The sequence below is a fragment of the Hoplias malabaricus genome, chromosome 9 (genome assembly GCF_029633855.1).
Source record: "Hoplias malabaricus isolate fHopMal1 chromosome 9, fHopMal1.hap1, whole genome shotgun sequence".
Lineage (NCBI taxonomy): Eukaryota > Metazoa > Chordata > Actinopteri > Characiformes > Erythrinidae > Hoplias > Hoplias malabaricus.
Genome location: NC_089808.1, coordinates 36447224 through 36464618, shown reverse-complemented (window position 1 = coordinate 36464618; position 17395 = coordinate 36447224). Strand labels below are relative to the sequence as shown.

Genomic DNA, 17395 nt, shown 5'->3' with positions numbered 1-17395 from the left:
CCTACAACTTACATAACAGAAAAAAACATTTACAAAGGGTGCATGTCTTCACCTCAACTTCCACATTCCTGCTGTATACCAAAGGCCAAGAGTGGTAACTATGCCAACAGTGAAACTGAGGAGAAATAGTCTAGGAGTCCTGTTGTTCTCCACACAAACATGAAGGGTCCTTTAGAGCAATGCAATAGAACTGGGGCCTTTAATTTAGGGTCTAGCTTCCGGCCCTTGATTGTGTAATCAGTGGGAGTATTCTATCCATCTGTCCAAATTTGTGCACACTCAAGAAAGTGCAGTTTTGGTGCTTTCCACTGCATAGTACCTACTCTACTTGGCTCATACCCCAGAAGCCCATGCTTAGCACTGGGCATGTTTTGGTCAGACTCATAGGCAGCTGCTCAAGAGTGTCCCACCTGATCAGTGGTTTACTGTGGAGACCATAAAAGTCAATTTAATCATCTGTGTACAACATGAAGTAGCTGTATGCACTAGTTCTAAGTGGTGTCTCCAGACTTTGGTGGAGTGTGTTCTCATATGCTGACGACTAATGGACTCACTCTGTCATTGGCCTTTCTGAACTCTGAGGTGTGGCATTCCGAGTCGGGACTTGCTCATTCTAAATGTAGACTACAAAAACAACTTCTCACATACAATCACTGGCCGCAGGAAATATTCTTCTGCTGCAAGCGTTTGACTTTGTTGTGAACTGTTCAAGTTTGAAAGACACTGTAGAATAAGTAAAAAGTGGCAGACTAAGATTCCACAGTGTTTTGATGAAAGCGGATGCCAGAGCACAACTGTGACTTATTTACTAGATCACCTTGTGCTGTGGAGACGTGGAGGGAGCTTTCGTTCCCGGCTGCGGAACATACATAAAGATGGAGTCTATGCTAGGCACGCTTCAAACTAATCTTTTTGCATTTAAAGGGCAGGGGGATTTAGCTTTAATTTCCTGCCAGAGCTCCAGCAGTGATCTGCATATTGATGACGCCTGGTCTCGGGCTTCAGCATAAGCAGCCGTTCATAATTACCAAACAGTGAGGCAAATATACCGGGACGAGGTACATTTGTTTGATTAATTATGGTAATGCGCAACAGGCCACTATTTAATTAGTACAAGGTTTGGTGCACGGTGGACCCGTGTGCATGAGGCGGTTGGAGATGAATCTGGTGACCGTGGGCAATGTTTTAAGTGTGCCCAACAGACTAGTATTAATATCCACATTAATATTAATCGTAGATTGACATTATATCCCGTTTTTGCCAATGCCCGAAGGAGACTGCAATGCAAATTCCATTCAGTGGGCTATGACAGTTCTACCAGTGACCCCACCCATCTGGAACTGCAATAATCGAGCTCAGCACAAGAGGTTAACTTTGAAAATAAGTAATTGTGTGTTATATACCCACCAATTAAGATGACCCACGTAAAACCCACAACAGATATTTCATGCTTGATTTAGACTTGACCATTGAAAAACTCATAGCAGCACTGCTGTGTCTGAGCCACTCATCGGTGTCTCCACATCGGTGTCTCCAAATCATACTTGCTGAGGGTCCTGACTATGGAATAGCAGGGTGAGAAAAATCTAAAAATGGATGCAGATCAACAACAGATGGGCTATAGTCTGTAATGTCTGAACCTTAAACACAAGTCTGACATGTTCAATAAGGACAGCTCTGAAGCTCTGTGGGTGAGATTTATTTCATTATGCGCTCCTTTTAAAACACAGTAAAATGTAAATTATTAACCAGCCCAGGCTTCTATCCTTTAAAAAATTTGGAAACCTCAAGGTTGCAAATTTGTCTATCACTAACTCCAAGCAAAAAGGAGAGAATCCCGACTTCACTCCCTCACTGCACAGTGCACACTCTACATATTAGTTTCATAGCACTTTGTGAATAATTCATATTACTTACTGAATAATGAGCCACTGATTAATAAGTGAATAATCAGCCTGGAGTTTAAGGGCTTTAAACGATAGCCGAAAAGAGTGCAGGGGAAAATCTAACAGCTGTTTTCATGTAGTTAAACATTTTCAAGTATATTGTGCTTTTGGCCACACTCTCTTGTGCGTCGCCATGGTAACATCTGCAATTCTGACACCCATCTGAAAGATATTTCCCAGCATTCACCTTATAACATATTAGGAACGTCCTCATTATTTTTCATTTGTCTGTGTCACGTATATTATTAGTATTATTATTGAAAATGAGACATAATGAATCAATCCGACCCACACACTGTGAAACAAGAGCACACATACGACATAAGCTACGACATACTACTAAGTGTACCCACTACCCAAAGTTACATAGTGCAGTTTCTGCAGTGCAGGGCCCAGAGTAAGAACAACAGAGGTTCTATTCTCCTTATTACTGCTCAGTGGAGCACCACAATAATTCATGAGGCAGTCATTTTAAGGTGAAAATACTACCTAGAGTCCTAGCCAGTCCGTGTTCACACTAGATTTGGGGGACCCATTCGGCGGAGCATAAACGGGTTCAAGTTTTTTAAATAAAAAGATCTTCAACTAATGTGGTTTGTTGCAAGTGATGACTTCAATATGGTCAAATTTTAGACAACCCTCATTTTTAGTGAATTTCGCTACTTCAAGTTGCACCCGTTACTGATACAGGTGTTCAGTACACACGGTTTCCTCCATGGAAAAGCATGAACAGAAATAGGATGCTCTAAAGCAGCTGCACATGAGCTGAAGATCACCAATGCCAAGCCTCTGTTAGCCAAAGTTGGAGAGGTGCTTGTGATTCTAATCCCTCAAAAACAGAGTATGATACTAACGTTCTCATGGCTGAATGCCATTAAATCCTCACAGCAATGTTATGAAATCGAGTATACAGAGGAGCAAAAGCTAGGAGGGAACAGGTGGATGTAAATAATATATATATATATATATATATATATATATATATATATATATAATCTAGACCCTATATGGCCCAACTGTTTTGGATGCTGGAACATTGCTTTGATTTGATGGCATACAGCCATCAGCTTTAGCTTTTGGCTATATATTGTGCTTATGTGCAGTGATTGATAGAGTTATTTACTCCAGACAATAGAACAATATTAAAAGACAGATGTTTGGCAGTTTTTACACCGATGTAATGGGGCGTTAAGTGCGTCATGCCTGTGTGGAAACTGTCTTGATTCTCATTTTCACTGTAGCTTCAGGAGACAACCTTCAAAACGAATGAAGGCAATGAATGACAGCGAGCCGCAGATGTAAAGGAACAGGTTGGTTCAAAAATGCCAAAGTGATCCTCTAAAGATCCGAGCAGATGCTCACATGAATCAGCACAACACACAGACAAATGAGATACTCTGCTAAGTCTGACACATCCTCATTCCTTAAGGACCTGGACTCTGAAGAAGATCAAGGGCCTTGAACCACCTCCATCACAGGCTACAAAATGTGTTTCTACCACTGATCCACTTGATCACGGGTAGAAACCTTCAGCACACAGCCAGGCATGTGCACTGCCAATGGAGTCTTTAGCAGATATGCTTCCATTAACTGCTCACTGCAGGTGAACAAAAAAAATGCACAAATTATAATGTGATTTTGTTATGGACACTTTTAGACACAAATGCTTTTTCTAAAATTGAAAATGTGAATGAAAACAGTGGTAGTTGAACATCTGGGGTTATGAGTCCCGCTCCGGGTGACTGTCTGTGAGGAGTGTGGTGTGTTCTCCCTGTGTCTGCATGGGTTTCCTCCGGGTGACTGTCTGTGAGGAGTGTGGTGTGTTCTCCCTGTGTCTGCGTGGGTTTCCTCCGGGTGACTGTCTGTGAGGAGTGTGGTGTGTTCTCCCTGTGTCTGCGTGGGTTTCCTCCGGGTGACTGTCTGTGAGGAGTGTGGTGTGTTCTCCCTGTGTCTGCATGGGTTTCCTCCGGGTGACTGGCTGTGAGGAGTGTGGTGTGTTTTCCCTGTGTCTGCGTGGGGTTTCCTCCGGGTGCTCCGGTTTCCTCCCACGGCCCAAAAAACACATGCTGGTAGGTGGACTCACAAACCGTCCATAGGTGTGAATGTGTGAGTGATTGTGAGATTATGTGTCGCCCTGCGAAGGGCTGGCGCCCCCTCCAGGGTGTGTCCCCGCCAGGGCGGGCTCCAGACCCACTGCAACCCTGAACTGGATAAGCAGTTTCAGACAATGAATGAATGAAGAAAGGAACTCTCAATCCGCTTGATAGCTTCTTCAAAACACCACATTTTGCACTAAACCACCTTCAAAACACCACATCCTGCATTACATCACTTTCAAAACACTACACTCTGCACTAAATCACCTTCAAATCACTCACTGTATACCCTTTTATATAATATAAATGTTTATATCCTGAATATTATTTATGTCACAACTTCCCTGACTTCCCCATGACCCACAGATAAAGAGATTCTGTTTTTACGTCATGTTCATTTATTCAGCTGTGAATGGCTTCTTTCATGTAGTACACTATGAATAGATGAAATGATGGCTTCTAAACCCAAAGTGTTACATTTCTGAACAAAATCCATTAATAAACAGATAAAACCTGACATGATTTATTTACAATCTGCTGTAACAGCATCTCCACTAGCGTTGGGACGGTTACTTTTAACATGTATTTTTGTTGCTTAAAAGTAAAATACTGTTTAAATTTTCAAGAAAATGAACGCACTTCTCTGCTGGCCGAGTCTTATCAGCTCCTAAGTGAGCAACTAACATAACTATAAACATGTTCCATGTTTTATTTCAAGGGCCTCTAGGAAATACAGAACTGCTGTAATTTAACAGATTAATCCCTTTGTGTAATCCATTTATTTCAGCACCGTAACTGTATGAGAACAGTTACGTATATTTTGTAATCTAAATACAGTATGCTGTTACATGTATTTCATTACTCCCAACACTGGTCTCAGCCATAGCTCATAGAGAATGTTATTTAATTGTCTGTTAACATGTACGTAATCTGAAATTTCTCAGAAATAGTGGGGTTTTTGATATTTCATTGATGAATTTTGATTGATGAGGGTTATATTTCTTCTGTTCCCCAAAAGTGAAATATGTACACAGTAAGTTCACCAGGGTTAAATCAACGCTATTAGTGTTAACACGGAGAGTGTTAAATTATTACACTGACAGTGTTAATTTAACACTAAAAGTGTTGATTTAACACTGGTGAATTTACTGTGTAGTTACTTTATTTCTTAATGGTGTTTGAAACTTTTTGAATGGGTTCTATTTGTTTACATTATACAGAGTGGGCCATTTATATGGATACACCTTAATAAAATGGAATGGTTGGTGATATTAACTTCCTGTTTGTGGCACATTAGTATATGGGAGGGGGGAAACTTTTCAAGATGGGTGGTGACCATGGCGGCCATTTTGAAGTCGGCAATTTTTGATCCAACTTTTGTTTTTTCAATGGGAAGATGGTCATGTGACACAAACTTATTGAAGTTATTAACTTAAAGCGTAACGTTATTCTTTCATGAGTTATTTACTAGTTTCTGACCACTTATAAAATGTATTCAAAGTGCTGCCCATTGTGTTGGATTGTCAATGCAACTCTCTTCTCCCACTCTTCACACACTGACAGCAACACCGCAGGAGAAATGCTAGCACAGGCTTCCAGTATCCGTAGTTTCAGGTGCTGCACATGATGGTATGGTGTGGTATATGGGGTACAAAGATAGTGGAGCCATTCTTCATCAATGGAAACCTCAAGGCCACTGGATATGCGAAATTGCTACATGATGTGTTTTCCTATTTATGCACTGAAGCTAGCACGTTCCCTGAGTTTTTCCGGCAAGATGGTGCACCACCACATTATGGGTGTCAGGTCAGAGCATTCCTAGATGAACAGTTTCCTGGAAAGTGGATTGGTCGTCGTGGGCCAGTTGAATGGCCCCCAAGGTCTCCCGATCTGACCCCCTTAGACTTTTATCTTTGGGGTCATCTGAAGGTAATTGTCTATGCTGTGAAGATATAAGATGTGCAGCACCTGAAACTACCGATACTGGAAGCATGTGCTAGCATTTCTCTTGCGGTGTTGCTATCAGTGTGTGAAGAGAGTTGCATTGACAATCCAACACAATGGGCAGCACTTTTAACACATTTTATAATTGGTCAGAAACTTGTAAATAACTCATGAAAGAATAAAGAATACGTTAAAACCAAGCACACCATTGTTTTTCTTGTGAAATTCCCAATAAGTCTGATGTGTCACATGACCCTCTTCCCATTGAAAAAACAAAAGTTGGATCCAAAATGGCAGACTTCAAAATGGCCGCCATGGTCACCACCCATCTTGAAAAGTTTCACCCCCTCCCATATACTAATGTGCCACAAAATTAATATCACCAACAATTCCCATTTTATTAAGGTGTATCCATATAAATGGCCCACCCTGTATTAGTTGTATCCTGCTCCGTGGAATTTATGACATAACTTCAGCGGTTCTGGAGACAAATCAGATGTAAACCTTGCTCTCTGTAGGGGTCCGAGCAACCATGAGGGCAATGCAGGGTCAGTGCACGGTCAATGCCTAACTCCAGGGTATGGATTACTTCACTTGAATGATGAATGATCAATTTGATGGAGGAAACGGACCTCACAAACTACACGTAAAACATGGGAAACAAACAGACTTTGAAAAACTATAAATGGGAAGCGTTATTGATACGAGACTGAGCCGCTGTGCGTTTGCAGCACACCCCCTGGTGAGATAATCTACAGAATAAAGCTCCATTTGCAACTGGTTTTGGTGATTTGTTAATGTTTGAAGTGTTCCTTCAACAAGTGGCAGAATGTGAAAGAGGTGGGGCAATGCCTGAGTAATTTTAAAAGCAGTGGGTCCTTGCCCCTGTTGGTCTGGAGGCCATGCATTCATGAAACATCACAAAACCAGTACCCAATAGAAATAATCTATTAGGACTGTTCAGAATCCACTGTTGGGATTCAAGCAGTAAACTGGCCTACCCACTTTTAAAGGTCACATAAATTGTAGCTGCTCTATTAAAACTACACCTCCTCCCTGGTATTTAGTACTGTCCTGACCCTTCTGATGCTGCCTTGAGATGATTAGAGAAGGCAGGAATTTGGAATGTAATCCTGAAGAGGGTTTTTGAGTTTGTCTCCTCTGTGACCTTTCCTTTCTGCTGATTGACAGCATGAGTTAGTAGTCTTCTAAATCACAGCTTTTCAACACTGGTCCTGAAATACCTTATGAATGTATGTATGTGTGTATCATCCCCTCTTCAGCTCACAGGGAGGTCTGTTAACAAGCTGATCAGGGAGAACTGGAAAAAAAACACCCATACAGTATAGGTGGTATCAAGGACTGGACCCACAGTTTGACCACAGAGCTGCTCTTCCTATGTTTTGGTGTTGATTACTCTCAGTTTAACAGTGATTTGTGTCAGTTTTACATAGACACATTGATACATTCATATCAGAAGTGATTGTGAGTGGAGCTCAGAACTGGACACATTTAAAGTAAGTATTTTTAACCAAGCGGATGATGATAGTTAATAACATTATGAGAATATATTTCAATCGGCTTGAGGTGACAGAATAATCCTGATGTTGTTGCTATAGCAACTTTCCAGGAAAAGTAAATCACTCACTTGTAATCAAAGTTATAGCGGCAGCATTTGTTTTCCAAGTTCAGTCCATTTCTCAGAGGCAGACATTTCTTGGACATTCACACATTCACAATGGCCTGAAGATCCAGTCTTCCCACCAGAGAAGAAAGAGCAAGAGTTCTCCTGGTTTAGCTGGTTTTTATAGGCCCAGGGCAAGTTGGGGCATGCCCAGTGTAGACCATATGGACTGGTCCATGTTGGGGAGTGGTGGGGGGAGGGTAAATATATTTAGTTTTAGATGTATAAGGAAGATATGCACACAATACTGTGTTTGGTGTTTGTTTCTTTATCCTCCTCCTCTTTTAAATGGTAAGTCCCAGGTGAGTTTAAATGCTGCTAGGTAGGTGAACAGCAATAACACAAATAAGCACTCCAGTGAAATTGATTAGTGCACCTTCTCCCTTTATTTTTCTTAGTTGAATTATCACACTTCTTCTTGGAGGGAGAGATGGAACCGGGCTTTTTAAGCTGTAACACATTGGATTAAAAAATGAAAGGCATTTGACACCCAGCTCTATCATGCAATCTGTTGAGCAGTAAAAATACTAAAGCACCACCTTAGTGTGTGTATGGCTTTGTCTAAACTGAAGTTAGGGTCCACAAGGGGTTTTTGTTTTTGTTGTTATTTGAGTTTTCTTTCAGATTGTTAGCTGTATTTGACTGTAACAGTGTAATTTCTCTGTTAATCAAAGATTTTACAACATATATGTCCCATTAAAAACCAAAAGAAAAGGACATTTTCATTCCATATACCAGACACCTTCAGTGAACTAAACAAATGAATATATATTTTGGTGGCAGCATGCATAGAAGATGCTGGGGATCTCACAGGGGAGCTCCCAACATGCTCAACTGTTATGTTTGTGGTCATTTTCGGGGTTATTTAACCCCTAGTGTCGTCACAATATATAAAAACAAAACAGACAGGAAGTGATGCTCCTGCAAAATGCAACCAATTCAAAAAGAAGAAACATGAATGAGAGGAATATATTCTACATCAATTTATGAATAGATAAAATAACGTTGTTTACACGATGCCTCGTTATTTTAACCTGAGTTGTTTGTCAGTGATGTAATGAAGATACATTTTCAATGATAGCCACTGTGGTTTGGATTAAAATTTTAGACCAATACTTCAAAAACGTAAGGGATGTTTCAAAACAGTCTATCACTCTTTTTCTGGCTTTCAAGAACGTTGGTGTGTTCTCTTTGTTGCTGTATGGACTACCTCCAGGACATCCTCTTTCCTCCCACAGGCTGAAAACACATTATTAGGTGGACTGGCTATGTGAAATTGTCCATAGAGTTGCGTGTGTGCCTTTATATATGACTGGTTCAATTTATTTAGTACCTTTCACAAACCCAAGGACGATTTACAGAGTGTTAGGGGCAGTGGGACAAGCTAACAAGGATAAAGAGAAAAAGTTTGGAAAGTTTTAAGCAGAGATTTAAAGGAAAGCAGTGAAGAACAGAGAAGGAAAGATTGAGGCAAAGTGTTCCAAAGACTGGGAGCAGCTGCACTAAAGGATCTGCCACGCATGGTTGAGTATCTGGTGTGAGGGACAGTAAGAAATCCAGTGTTGGTCGATCTAAGTGTGCGAAAGGGACGGTAAGGGAGAATAAGATCAGAAACATAAACTGGAGCCAAGCCATGTAAAGCTTTAAAGGTTAGAAGAAGAATTTAATATTTTATCTGAGAAAAGACAGGGAGCCAGTGTAGTTGCTGGAGGACAGGTGTAATATGTGAAGTGCGCTTGGTAGATATAAGAACTCTAGCTGCAGAGTTTTGAATGTTCGGGAGACGGTTAATTCATTTGAAAGGAAAGGGGGTTACAGTAATCAATTCGAGAAAAAATAAAGGAATTGATTAACATTGAACCCTGGGGTACACCCTGATCAACAGCAGCCATAGATGATTTATGTACAACGTAATATTGTCTGTTCGTGAGATATGACTATAACCAATTAAGCGCTAGTCCAGTAACACTAACAGATAACAGTCTGGAAATGAGGATGTCATGATTAACAGTGTCAAAGGCTGATGATAGATCTAGAAGAACCAGGACGTTGAGAAATGCTGTGCATGGCACGAAAACCAAATTGAAAGAGCTCATATAGATTGTTGCTTGATAGAAAGTCATGTAGCTGAGTGGCTACAACTCTTTCCATCACTTTGGCCAGGAAGGGGAGGTTAGAGATCGGTCTGTAATTGGCCAGAGAGGACGGATCTAACCCAGGTCTCTTTAATATAGGCGTGACAGCAGCTACCCTAATGGAAGAATTAACAGAGGTTGGGGCAGAAGGACAGTTATCAGGGTGTGGAGAAACAGTGGCCTGTGAGAGAAAGGTGAGTTCTCAAGGGGAAGGGCTTGTAAATGTTACTAATTTTGTCCTGAAATTAATTCAGAAAGATTTGACACTGCACAGAGGAATTGGAGATGGTGGGAGAGAGAGGTTGAAGAAGTTTATTTATGATATTGAAAAGAGTTTTGGGCCTATGTCTGCCAGTATTGATAAGATTCGAATAGAAACGAGAACGAGCAGTGTTTGGAGCCTCCTTATAATTGGAAACCTGCTCAGAGAGAAATGAACAGTGCGACCATGTTCTTTGGCAATGCAAAGTTTTGTTCTTCAAGTGACTTTACAGTACTTTGTTCTCTGGTGAATTTGCACTTCGTCACCAGACACCATTAAACACGCTTGCACTGATTGTGCTATTACAGTCTGCTGTATTCCCTAGTAACCTATGGCCTTGCGAAGGCCTGCTCTATTCTCACAGGAGAAAGGTGTGAAACCTGACAGCCCACTTCCAGAGCCATCTGCAAGGGAGATTTCTAGTAAAGTTAATGTGCCAAATACAGCCCACAGGTGTAACTATGGGTTTTCTTGTTTTGCTCAAAAACACTGCATAGCAAGTGAAGCCTCGTCACTGCGGGGTGTTGTTTTCAGAAAAGATCAGATGCCTCTTGTTTCTAGACAAAAGGATCCGTCGCAAACATGAAAAGATGTTTTTTGATGTTGCCAGATCTATTCAGCAGCCAAAACCACATGAGAAACAGGTACAGAAATGTGTGGTGAATTATTGATTAGTACGCAGTGCCTCTTCATGTTTTGGAAAATCACTGTTGCCACACAGTGGAGTGTTTATGAAGACTACAAAGGCTCTTTCAATGTCAATGGAAGAAGGTAACACATTTTGTTCCACTTCACTACAGTGCAGATGTTAACCAGATATTTGTGAGGTGCTGTGCTGAGTAGAATTATGTACCAAGATGATCTTTCAATACTGATCCTCACTGTAGTGGGCTGGATGATGTTCTCTGAAGGGTGGTGTTAGATCAGGTGTGCCAAATTTACCACCTTGTATCTATACTCACTTTCTATTTAATCAGCTCCACTGACCACACAGGAGCACTTGGTAGTTCTACAATTACAGACAGTAGTTCATCTGCACACTTTCTTATCCCCATTTCACCCTAATATTTAATGGTCAGGACCCCCACAGAGCAGGTATGATTTGAGTGATGGATCATTCTCAGCGCTGCAGTGACATTAACGTGGTGGTGGGGTGCTAGTGTGCTAGTACAATTGGATCAGACACAGAAGTGCTGCTGGAGTTTTTAAACCCTGTGTCCACACTCTGTCCACTCTGTGAGACACTCCTCCCTCGTTGGTCCACCTTGTAGATGTAAAGTCAGAGACAGTAGCTCATCTGTCGCTGCACAGTGTGTGTCGGTCGTCCTCTGAGTGACTACAAATGCACCTGTGTGGTCAGTGGAGCTGTAGACACAAGGGCGGTGTTCCTAATCCAGTTATCATTCAGTGTAGTGTGCCATTCTTTATCTGGCAGATTACAGAAAAACCAGTTGACCAACCGATTCTGATTCATTTTACCATCAAACAAACTGCAAAGCACTGTGATGATTGTATTACATACGTGTGCAGGTAACATTATCACCCAAATCATAATACTAACAATAAAAACAGTCTCTTTCAGTCACCACTGGAGAACACATAATTGACAGCACCTTTACAAACCATCTCTTCAGGTAAACAATCATTCATTCATTATCTGTAACCACTTATCCAGTTCAGGGTCGCCGTGGGTCCAGAGCCTACCTGGAATCATTGGGCGCAAGGCGGGGATACACCCGGGAGGGGGCGCCACTCCAACACACACACACACACTCACACTTACGGACACCTTTGAGCAACCAATCCACCTACCAATGTGTGTTTTTGGACTGTGGGAGGAAACCGGAGCACCCGGAGGAAACCCACACAAACACAGGGAGAACACACCACACTCCTCACAGACAGTCACCCGGAGGAAACCCACGCAGACACAGGGAGAACACACCACACTCCTCACAGACAGTCACCCGGAGGAAACCCACACAAACACAGGGAGAACACACCACACTCCTCACAGACAGTCACCCGGAGGAAACCCACACAAACACAGGGAGAACACACCACACTCCTCACAGACAGTCACCCGGAGGAAACCCACGCAGACACAGGGAGAACACACCACACTCCTCACAGACAGTCACCCGGAGGAAACCCACACAAACACAGGGAGAACACACCACACTCCTCACAGACAGTCACCCGGAGGAAACCCACACAAACACAGGGAGAACACACCACACTCCTCACAGACAGTCACCCGGAGGAAACCCACGCAGACACAGAGAAAACACACCACACTCCTCACAGACAGTCACCCAGAGGAAACCCACGCAGACACAGAGAGAACACACCACACTCCTCACAGACAGTCACCCGGAGGAAACCCACACAGACACAGAGAGAACACACCACACTCCTCACAGACAGTCACCCGGAGGAAACCCATGCAGACACAGAGAGAACACACCACACTGCTCATAGACAGTCACCCGGAGCGGGAATTAAACCCACAACGTCCAGGTCCCTGGAGCTGTGTGACTGCGACACTAACCTGCTGCGCCACCTGTGCCACCCTCAGGTAAACAATGGTGCATATTTTTACATCAAACAAAACACTCCTGACATCCAGTCTGCACAACCACACTGACAGACATTTTCAAAAGGTCAGTTTTCACTGACAAAGTTTGTGCGGTCAAAAGTCAAACACACAGAAAATGTCACATTTTAAAAAATACAAGTGTGTGGACAAGACTTTACACGCACACACACACACACACACACACACACACACACTGGGTAACACCAGAGACGTATAAAGAGGTGTTCAGTCCCTCCTTTCAAAATCAACAGGAAACCTATTGTATTCAGCATACTGTCTGTTTACAAGAACGTTTTCTCTTTAGTAAAATATACAGTTTGAAATAAATTTGGCTTTATTTGAGCTAAAGACTACACATTTTATGCAATTTCTTCAGTTTTTATGGAAGCTTTACCAGTGATTTCTAAAAGATTTTGAGGCCTTTCTCCACTGAAAAATATAGGGGCCTGGTCTTGTATGAATGGAAATAACTGCTTTGGTTTGTTCCTATGAGAAGTTTGGTGAATCCTAGAACTTAGGAGACATAGGTGGGTAGGTGTGGTGTGATCCTTTCTGTTGACAAATTCTCCTTGGCTCTCAGACATTTTGATGTAGAGAGTGTTTACATGTCAAAGGACTATCAGAGTTCAGCTTTGAGGTGTGTTCTGCTGAGATGCATGATTCTGTCAGCAGGCTTTCAGGTGCACAGTCAGGATAGATGACTTCCAGTCACTTGTTCTCCTATTTCCTTCTCCTTCTGGCAGCAGCGCTATGATCTCACTCTAATTCCAAAATGCCCTGGAGGTTACTACTGATCAAAAACCCAGAGCCTGCTTTATCATATTTCTGTGCACACAAAAATGCTCCTAAATCACCATCGCGCTACTTTACGTTTTCTCTTTGTGGATAAATCTGAGGCAGGAAACTGTCGTAGTGCTTTCCTGTTGTTCTTTTTATCACCTACAATAATTGTAGTGACATGCAAAACCACATCGTTTCATAACCTATAAATATTGGATGTGTTTAATGTTTTTTTAAATAAATAAATCAATCTGAATGAATTTTTAAAAGGGCCCAATCAAGGCTCTTTTTCAAGGTTCTTCTTCTTCGATTTTTCCCTTCTATTTTTTCTTTTTATAAAAAAAGTCTTTCTTTTTCAATGGTTTCCTCTGAATATTCAATTGGATTTCCACTTTGGGAGAATTTTGAAGCAAACACCAGAAGTAGATAACAATAGTCAGGAAATGATTCATTATTTATTTATTATTTAGAAAGGGCACTTTGTATAAGATGAAAACTCCAATGAATCTGTTTATGAGTCGGTCCTATGGCCTCAAAATAGGTTCTAAAGTTCTGAGAACCAAAAAATAGAATCCATAACCAATAAATGTTATTTTGTAATTGAGAAAACTGTCATTAATATTTAGAATTATAAAAAATAGGTTCATACACAGAATATTTCTGTATGTAATCGTCTATTTTGAGTGTAATATTCTTGAAGAATACGTCTTCGTTTTCATTCCACCTTTTCTCAGTTGCGCTTCTCTCAGTCTCGCTTTCGCCTCCATAAGTTTATCGTTTTTGACTTTTGACGGGGGTCGGGATCTAGACAGTCATTGGCTGCTGAAGTTAAGCCCTGCCCACCCAGCCCATTCTGCACACCTCACTACGTCAGTGAGAGGGTGGCAATCTTACCCTGACTGTAAGACCAACCGGCAAACACAGGTAGCCCATATCAAATATTTTTAACGATTATGTCGTTTAGTAATGTACAGTTCCTCAGAGGCTTAGAGTCATTTTCAATCAGCGTTAGGGTGTGCAGAATCTGCTGAGTGGGCGGGGCTTATCTTTAGCAGCCAATGACTGTCTAGACCCCGATACCGTCAAAAGTCAAAATAAACTTCTGGAGGTGAAAGCGAGACTTAGAGAATCGCAAACGAGAAAATGGATTTTTCAAGAATATTAAACTTAAAGTAAATTATTACATACAGAAATATTCTGTTTACAAACCTGTTTTCATAACTCTGAATATTAATGAGTTTTCTCAAAATTACAAAATGACATTTATTGGTTATGGATTGTTTTTTGGTTCTCAGAAGTGTAGAACCTATTTTGAGGCCATAGGGTCCACCGTAAGGGTCAGCCAGGTATAAACTGGGTTCAATAGCTCTTCAAAAGCATCTAAGCCACACAGTGTCAGTTTAATGCCTGTTTCATTACGTGAAGAAGAACTGCTGGAGAAAATGACTGACTGCTTACTCACACATTCACCGCTGCTCTGACTTGGGACTGGAAAACAAAGGCAGGTCTTCCCTGTATCAGCAATGAGACACTGTATACACAAAGAGGGGAACAGAACAGGTCTCCGTAGCAGCTCCAGGTCCTGTAAACACAGCATGAAACCAATGATGTGGATCGGTAACATTCAACAAGTCAGCACATGGGAGGTTTTACTGGACTCCTGATCACTCTGTGCGTGCAGATGACATCACTGGAAGATCCCAGCTTCATAATACCGTGCAGGGATCAGTAACGACACGTTTCTGATTTAATTCCAGTGAAAACCACCAATATATACTATTATAAATATGTTTTTTTTTTTGTTTAAATCTACGGTTACATCAGCCCCTCCCCCTGTTACTTCTGTCTCTCTTCCTGCAGCCCCTTCTGAAAACCCCAACGCCCAGGAGGCCCCGTTTGATCATAAGGACAGACATGACTCTGAGTCCTCCAATCACAGTGGGAGGTTTTGCCGTCCATCCCCAGAGTACTGATTTTTTCACCTGTGCCCAACTATTTAAACTGCGTCTCCGTTTGCCTCTGTCTTGCCCTTTTGGTTTGTTATTTCTAATGTGTTTCCCGGTTTTGTGAAGTCTACCATTGTATTCAGACCATGCCTTTGGTTTGTACAAGAATTAAAATTAATACAATTTCTGCAGATACCTTGTCTAGTCTCTGCTTACAGCTACAGTGAAAAAATTTAAAGAGTTATAAACCGATTTAAGAGATATTCACTAGATGTTTCCAATGGGACTCTTTAGAACCAACAAAGACCACCGAAATTGTCCCTTTAATTAAAAATAAAAATAAATAAAAACCCACCTAATACTGATCTGAAGAAGCTAATTAGCAAGCTAATGTCAGCTAACTCTTGTTGCACTGTCCCTCAGAGCCCAAAAAAACATTTTTTTTTTTTGCTCCAGACAAGATATGAGTTCAGACTCAGATTTTACAGCTGCCCTTGAGCGGCAGCCATTTGAATATTGCAATACACTCAGGATAAAGGAGCGTACACATGAGCATGCAGATTTATACATGTTGTTGAGATCACGCTCGTCACACTTGAGGGGGATCTGCATCCAGCCATAAGCACAGCACTCCAGCACTGCTTTGTGATTCATTCTGACTGACAGCTCGTTCAAACCCCTCCGAGAAACACCTTCCACTTGTAGCTCCAGCTTTAAAAGTTACTTTGATGCTGTGGCAGTGTTAGCTGAAGCCCACCTGGCTCATGGTAAATGATGTATGCCTTGTTTTGCATTGGAGGCACTTGGAGGCACTTCGGAGGGGCAGGCGGGTCTCCAGACTGACACGCTCAATTCCTCGCCATACTCTCGACTCATGCGAATATGATATTGTATGGAAATATGCGCGCAGAGCTATGGCCTCGCATGCAGCCGAGGACAAGTTATTCAAATCCTATGATATGGGTTGACGCAACAACATTGTTTCACGTCCTTCCCCATCATAAATGAGCCTGAGCCGACTGTAATGGCCGTGTTTAGATCTTCGCTTATCACTTTTTGATAGCTAGACGTGCCATATCAAAGATTATTAGGCATCTGACAAGCCCAAGTTATTGCCTCAGAGTCTTGCAAGTAGCTCTTTTAATGCCAAAGATTTACAGGGCATCATCAACATTCCATTCATCTCTTTCCTCTTCTCCTGAACAGGGATTCTAAATTGCATTTGTCGTGCTCGTCTCAAACTTGGTCTACTTCAAATGAAAGGCACAACAGTAACGCAGCGCACTGCCTACAAGTCGAGCCTCGGGGCTTTATTTAATATCCTTCCCAGCCAAAAGAAACCTCTCACCAGCTCAGTTTTGAAATGCCAGCCATGATAATGAGACTTACCCACACCGTCCCGAGCGTGATCTGCAAAAACAGCCCTGATTATTTTTTCTTATCTCTTTTTTTCTGACAGGACTGGCCCAAGCTTTAATCTGATATGCCTGACATCTTTTCTTCTCCTTCTCTTTGGGATTCACAGGGTGAACGCAGACCTTTGAACATCTCAAGGTAAACCAGCAACTCTTCTTGAGAAATCCAGGCCCTTCATGAGTAATTCACAAACAGGCGATGAAATAGTCATAGACCACAAGAAAGTGGCCATCGCAGGCCGAAGCAACTGGACCTGAGCTGGTGGGAAGATGTGGGCACTCTTTAGAAACACTTACTTTGAAGCGACTCCTTGCTGGAAAACAGTCAGAAGCTGTGTCTCGACGGTAAATGCACAGTTTGTGTCTGTCATACGCAAGTTGTTCATTAGTTGCCAGGTTCAGACCCCAGAGCTGGTCTTGTTTGGGTGTTTTTGAGCAGTGGACCACTGTCAAACGAAGGAGTGAGCCAATATGAGGATCACGAGGTCCAAGCTTTAGTAGTTTCATAAGGTTTAACTTTACTTAATCATGACATGGGGCGGCACGGTGGCGCAGTCACACAGCTCCAGGGGCCTGGAGGTTGTGGGT

The 17395-nt window shown here is 42.0% G+C and overlaps 1 long non-coding RNA gene across 1 annotated transcript in view; it reads right to left on the bottom strand.

Moving 5' to 3' along the window:
- LOC136707017 (uncharacterized) overlaps positions 1-7753 on the bottom strand; it is a 31448-nt gene extending 23695 nt beyond the window's left edge. The window contains exon 1 of the long non-coding RNA XR_010804189.1: positions 7635-7753. This is a non-coding gene — a long non-coding RNA (uncharacterized lncRNA). The remainder of the gene's footprint in view (positions 1-7634) is intronic.
- Between the last annotated feature and the right edge of the window lie 9642 nt (positions 7754-17395).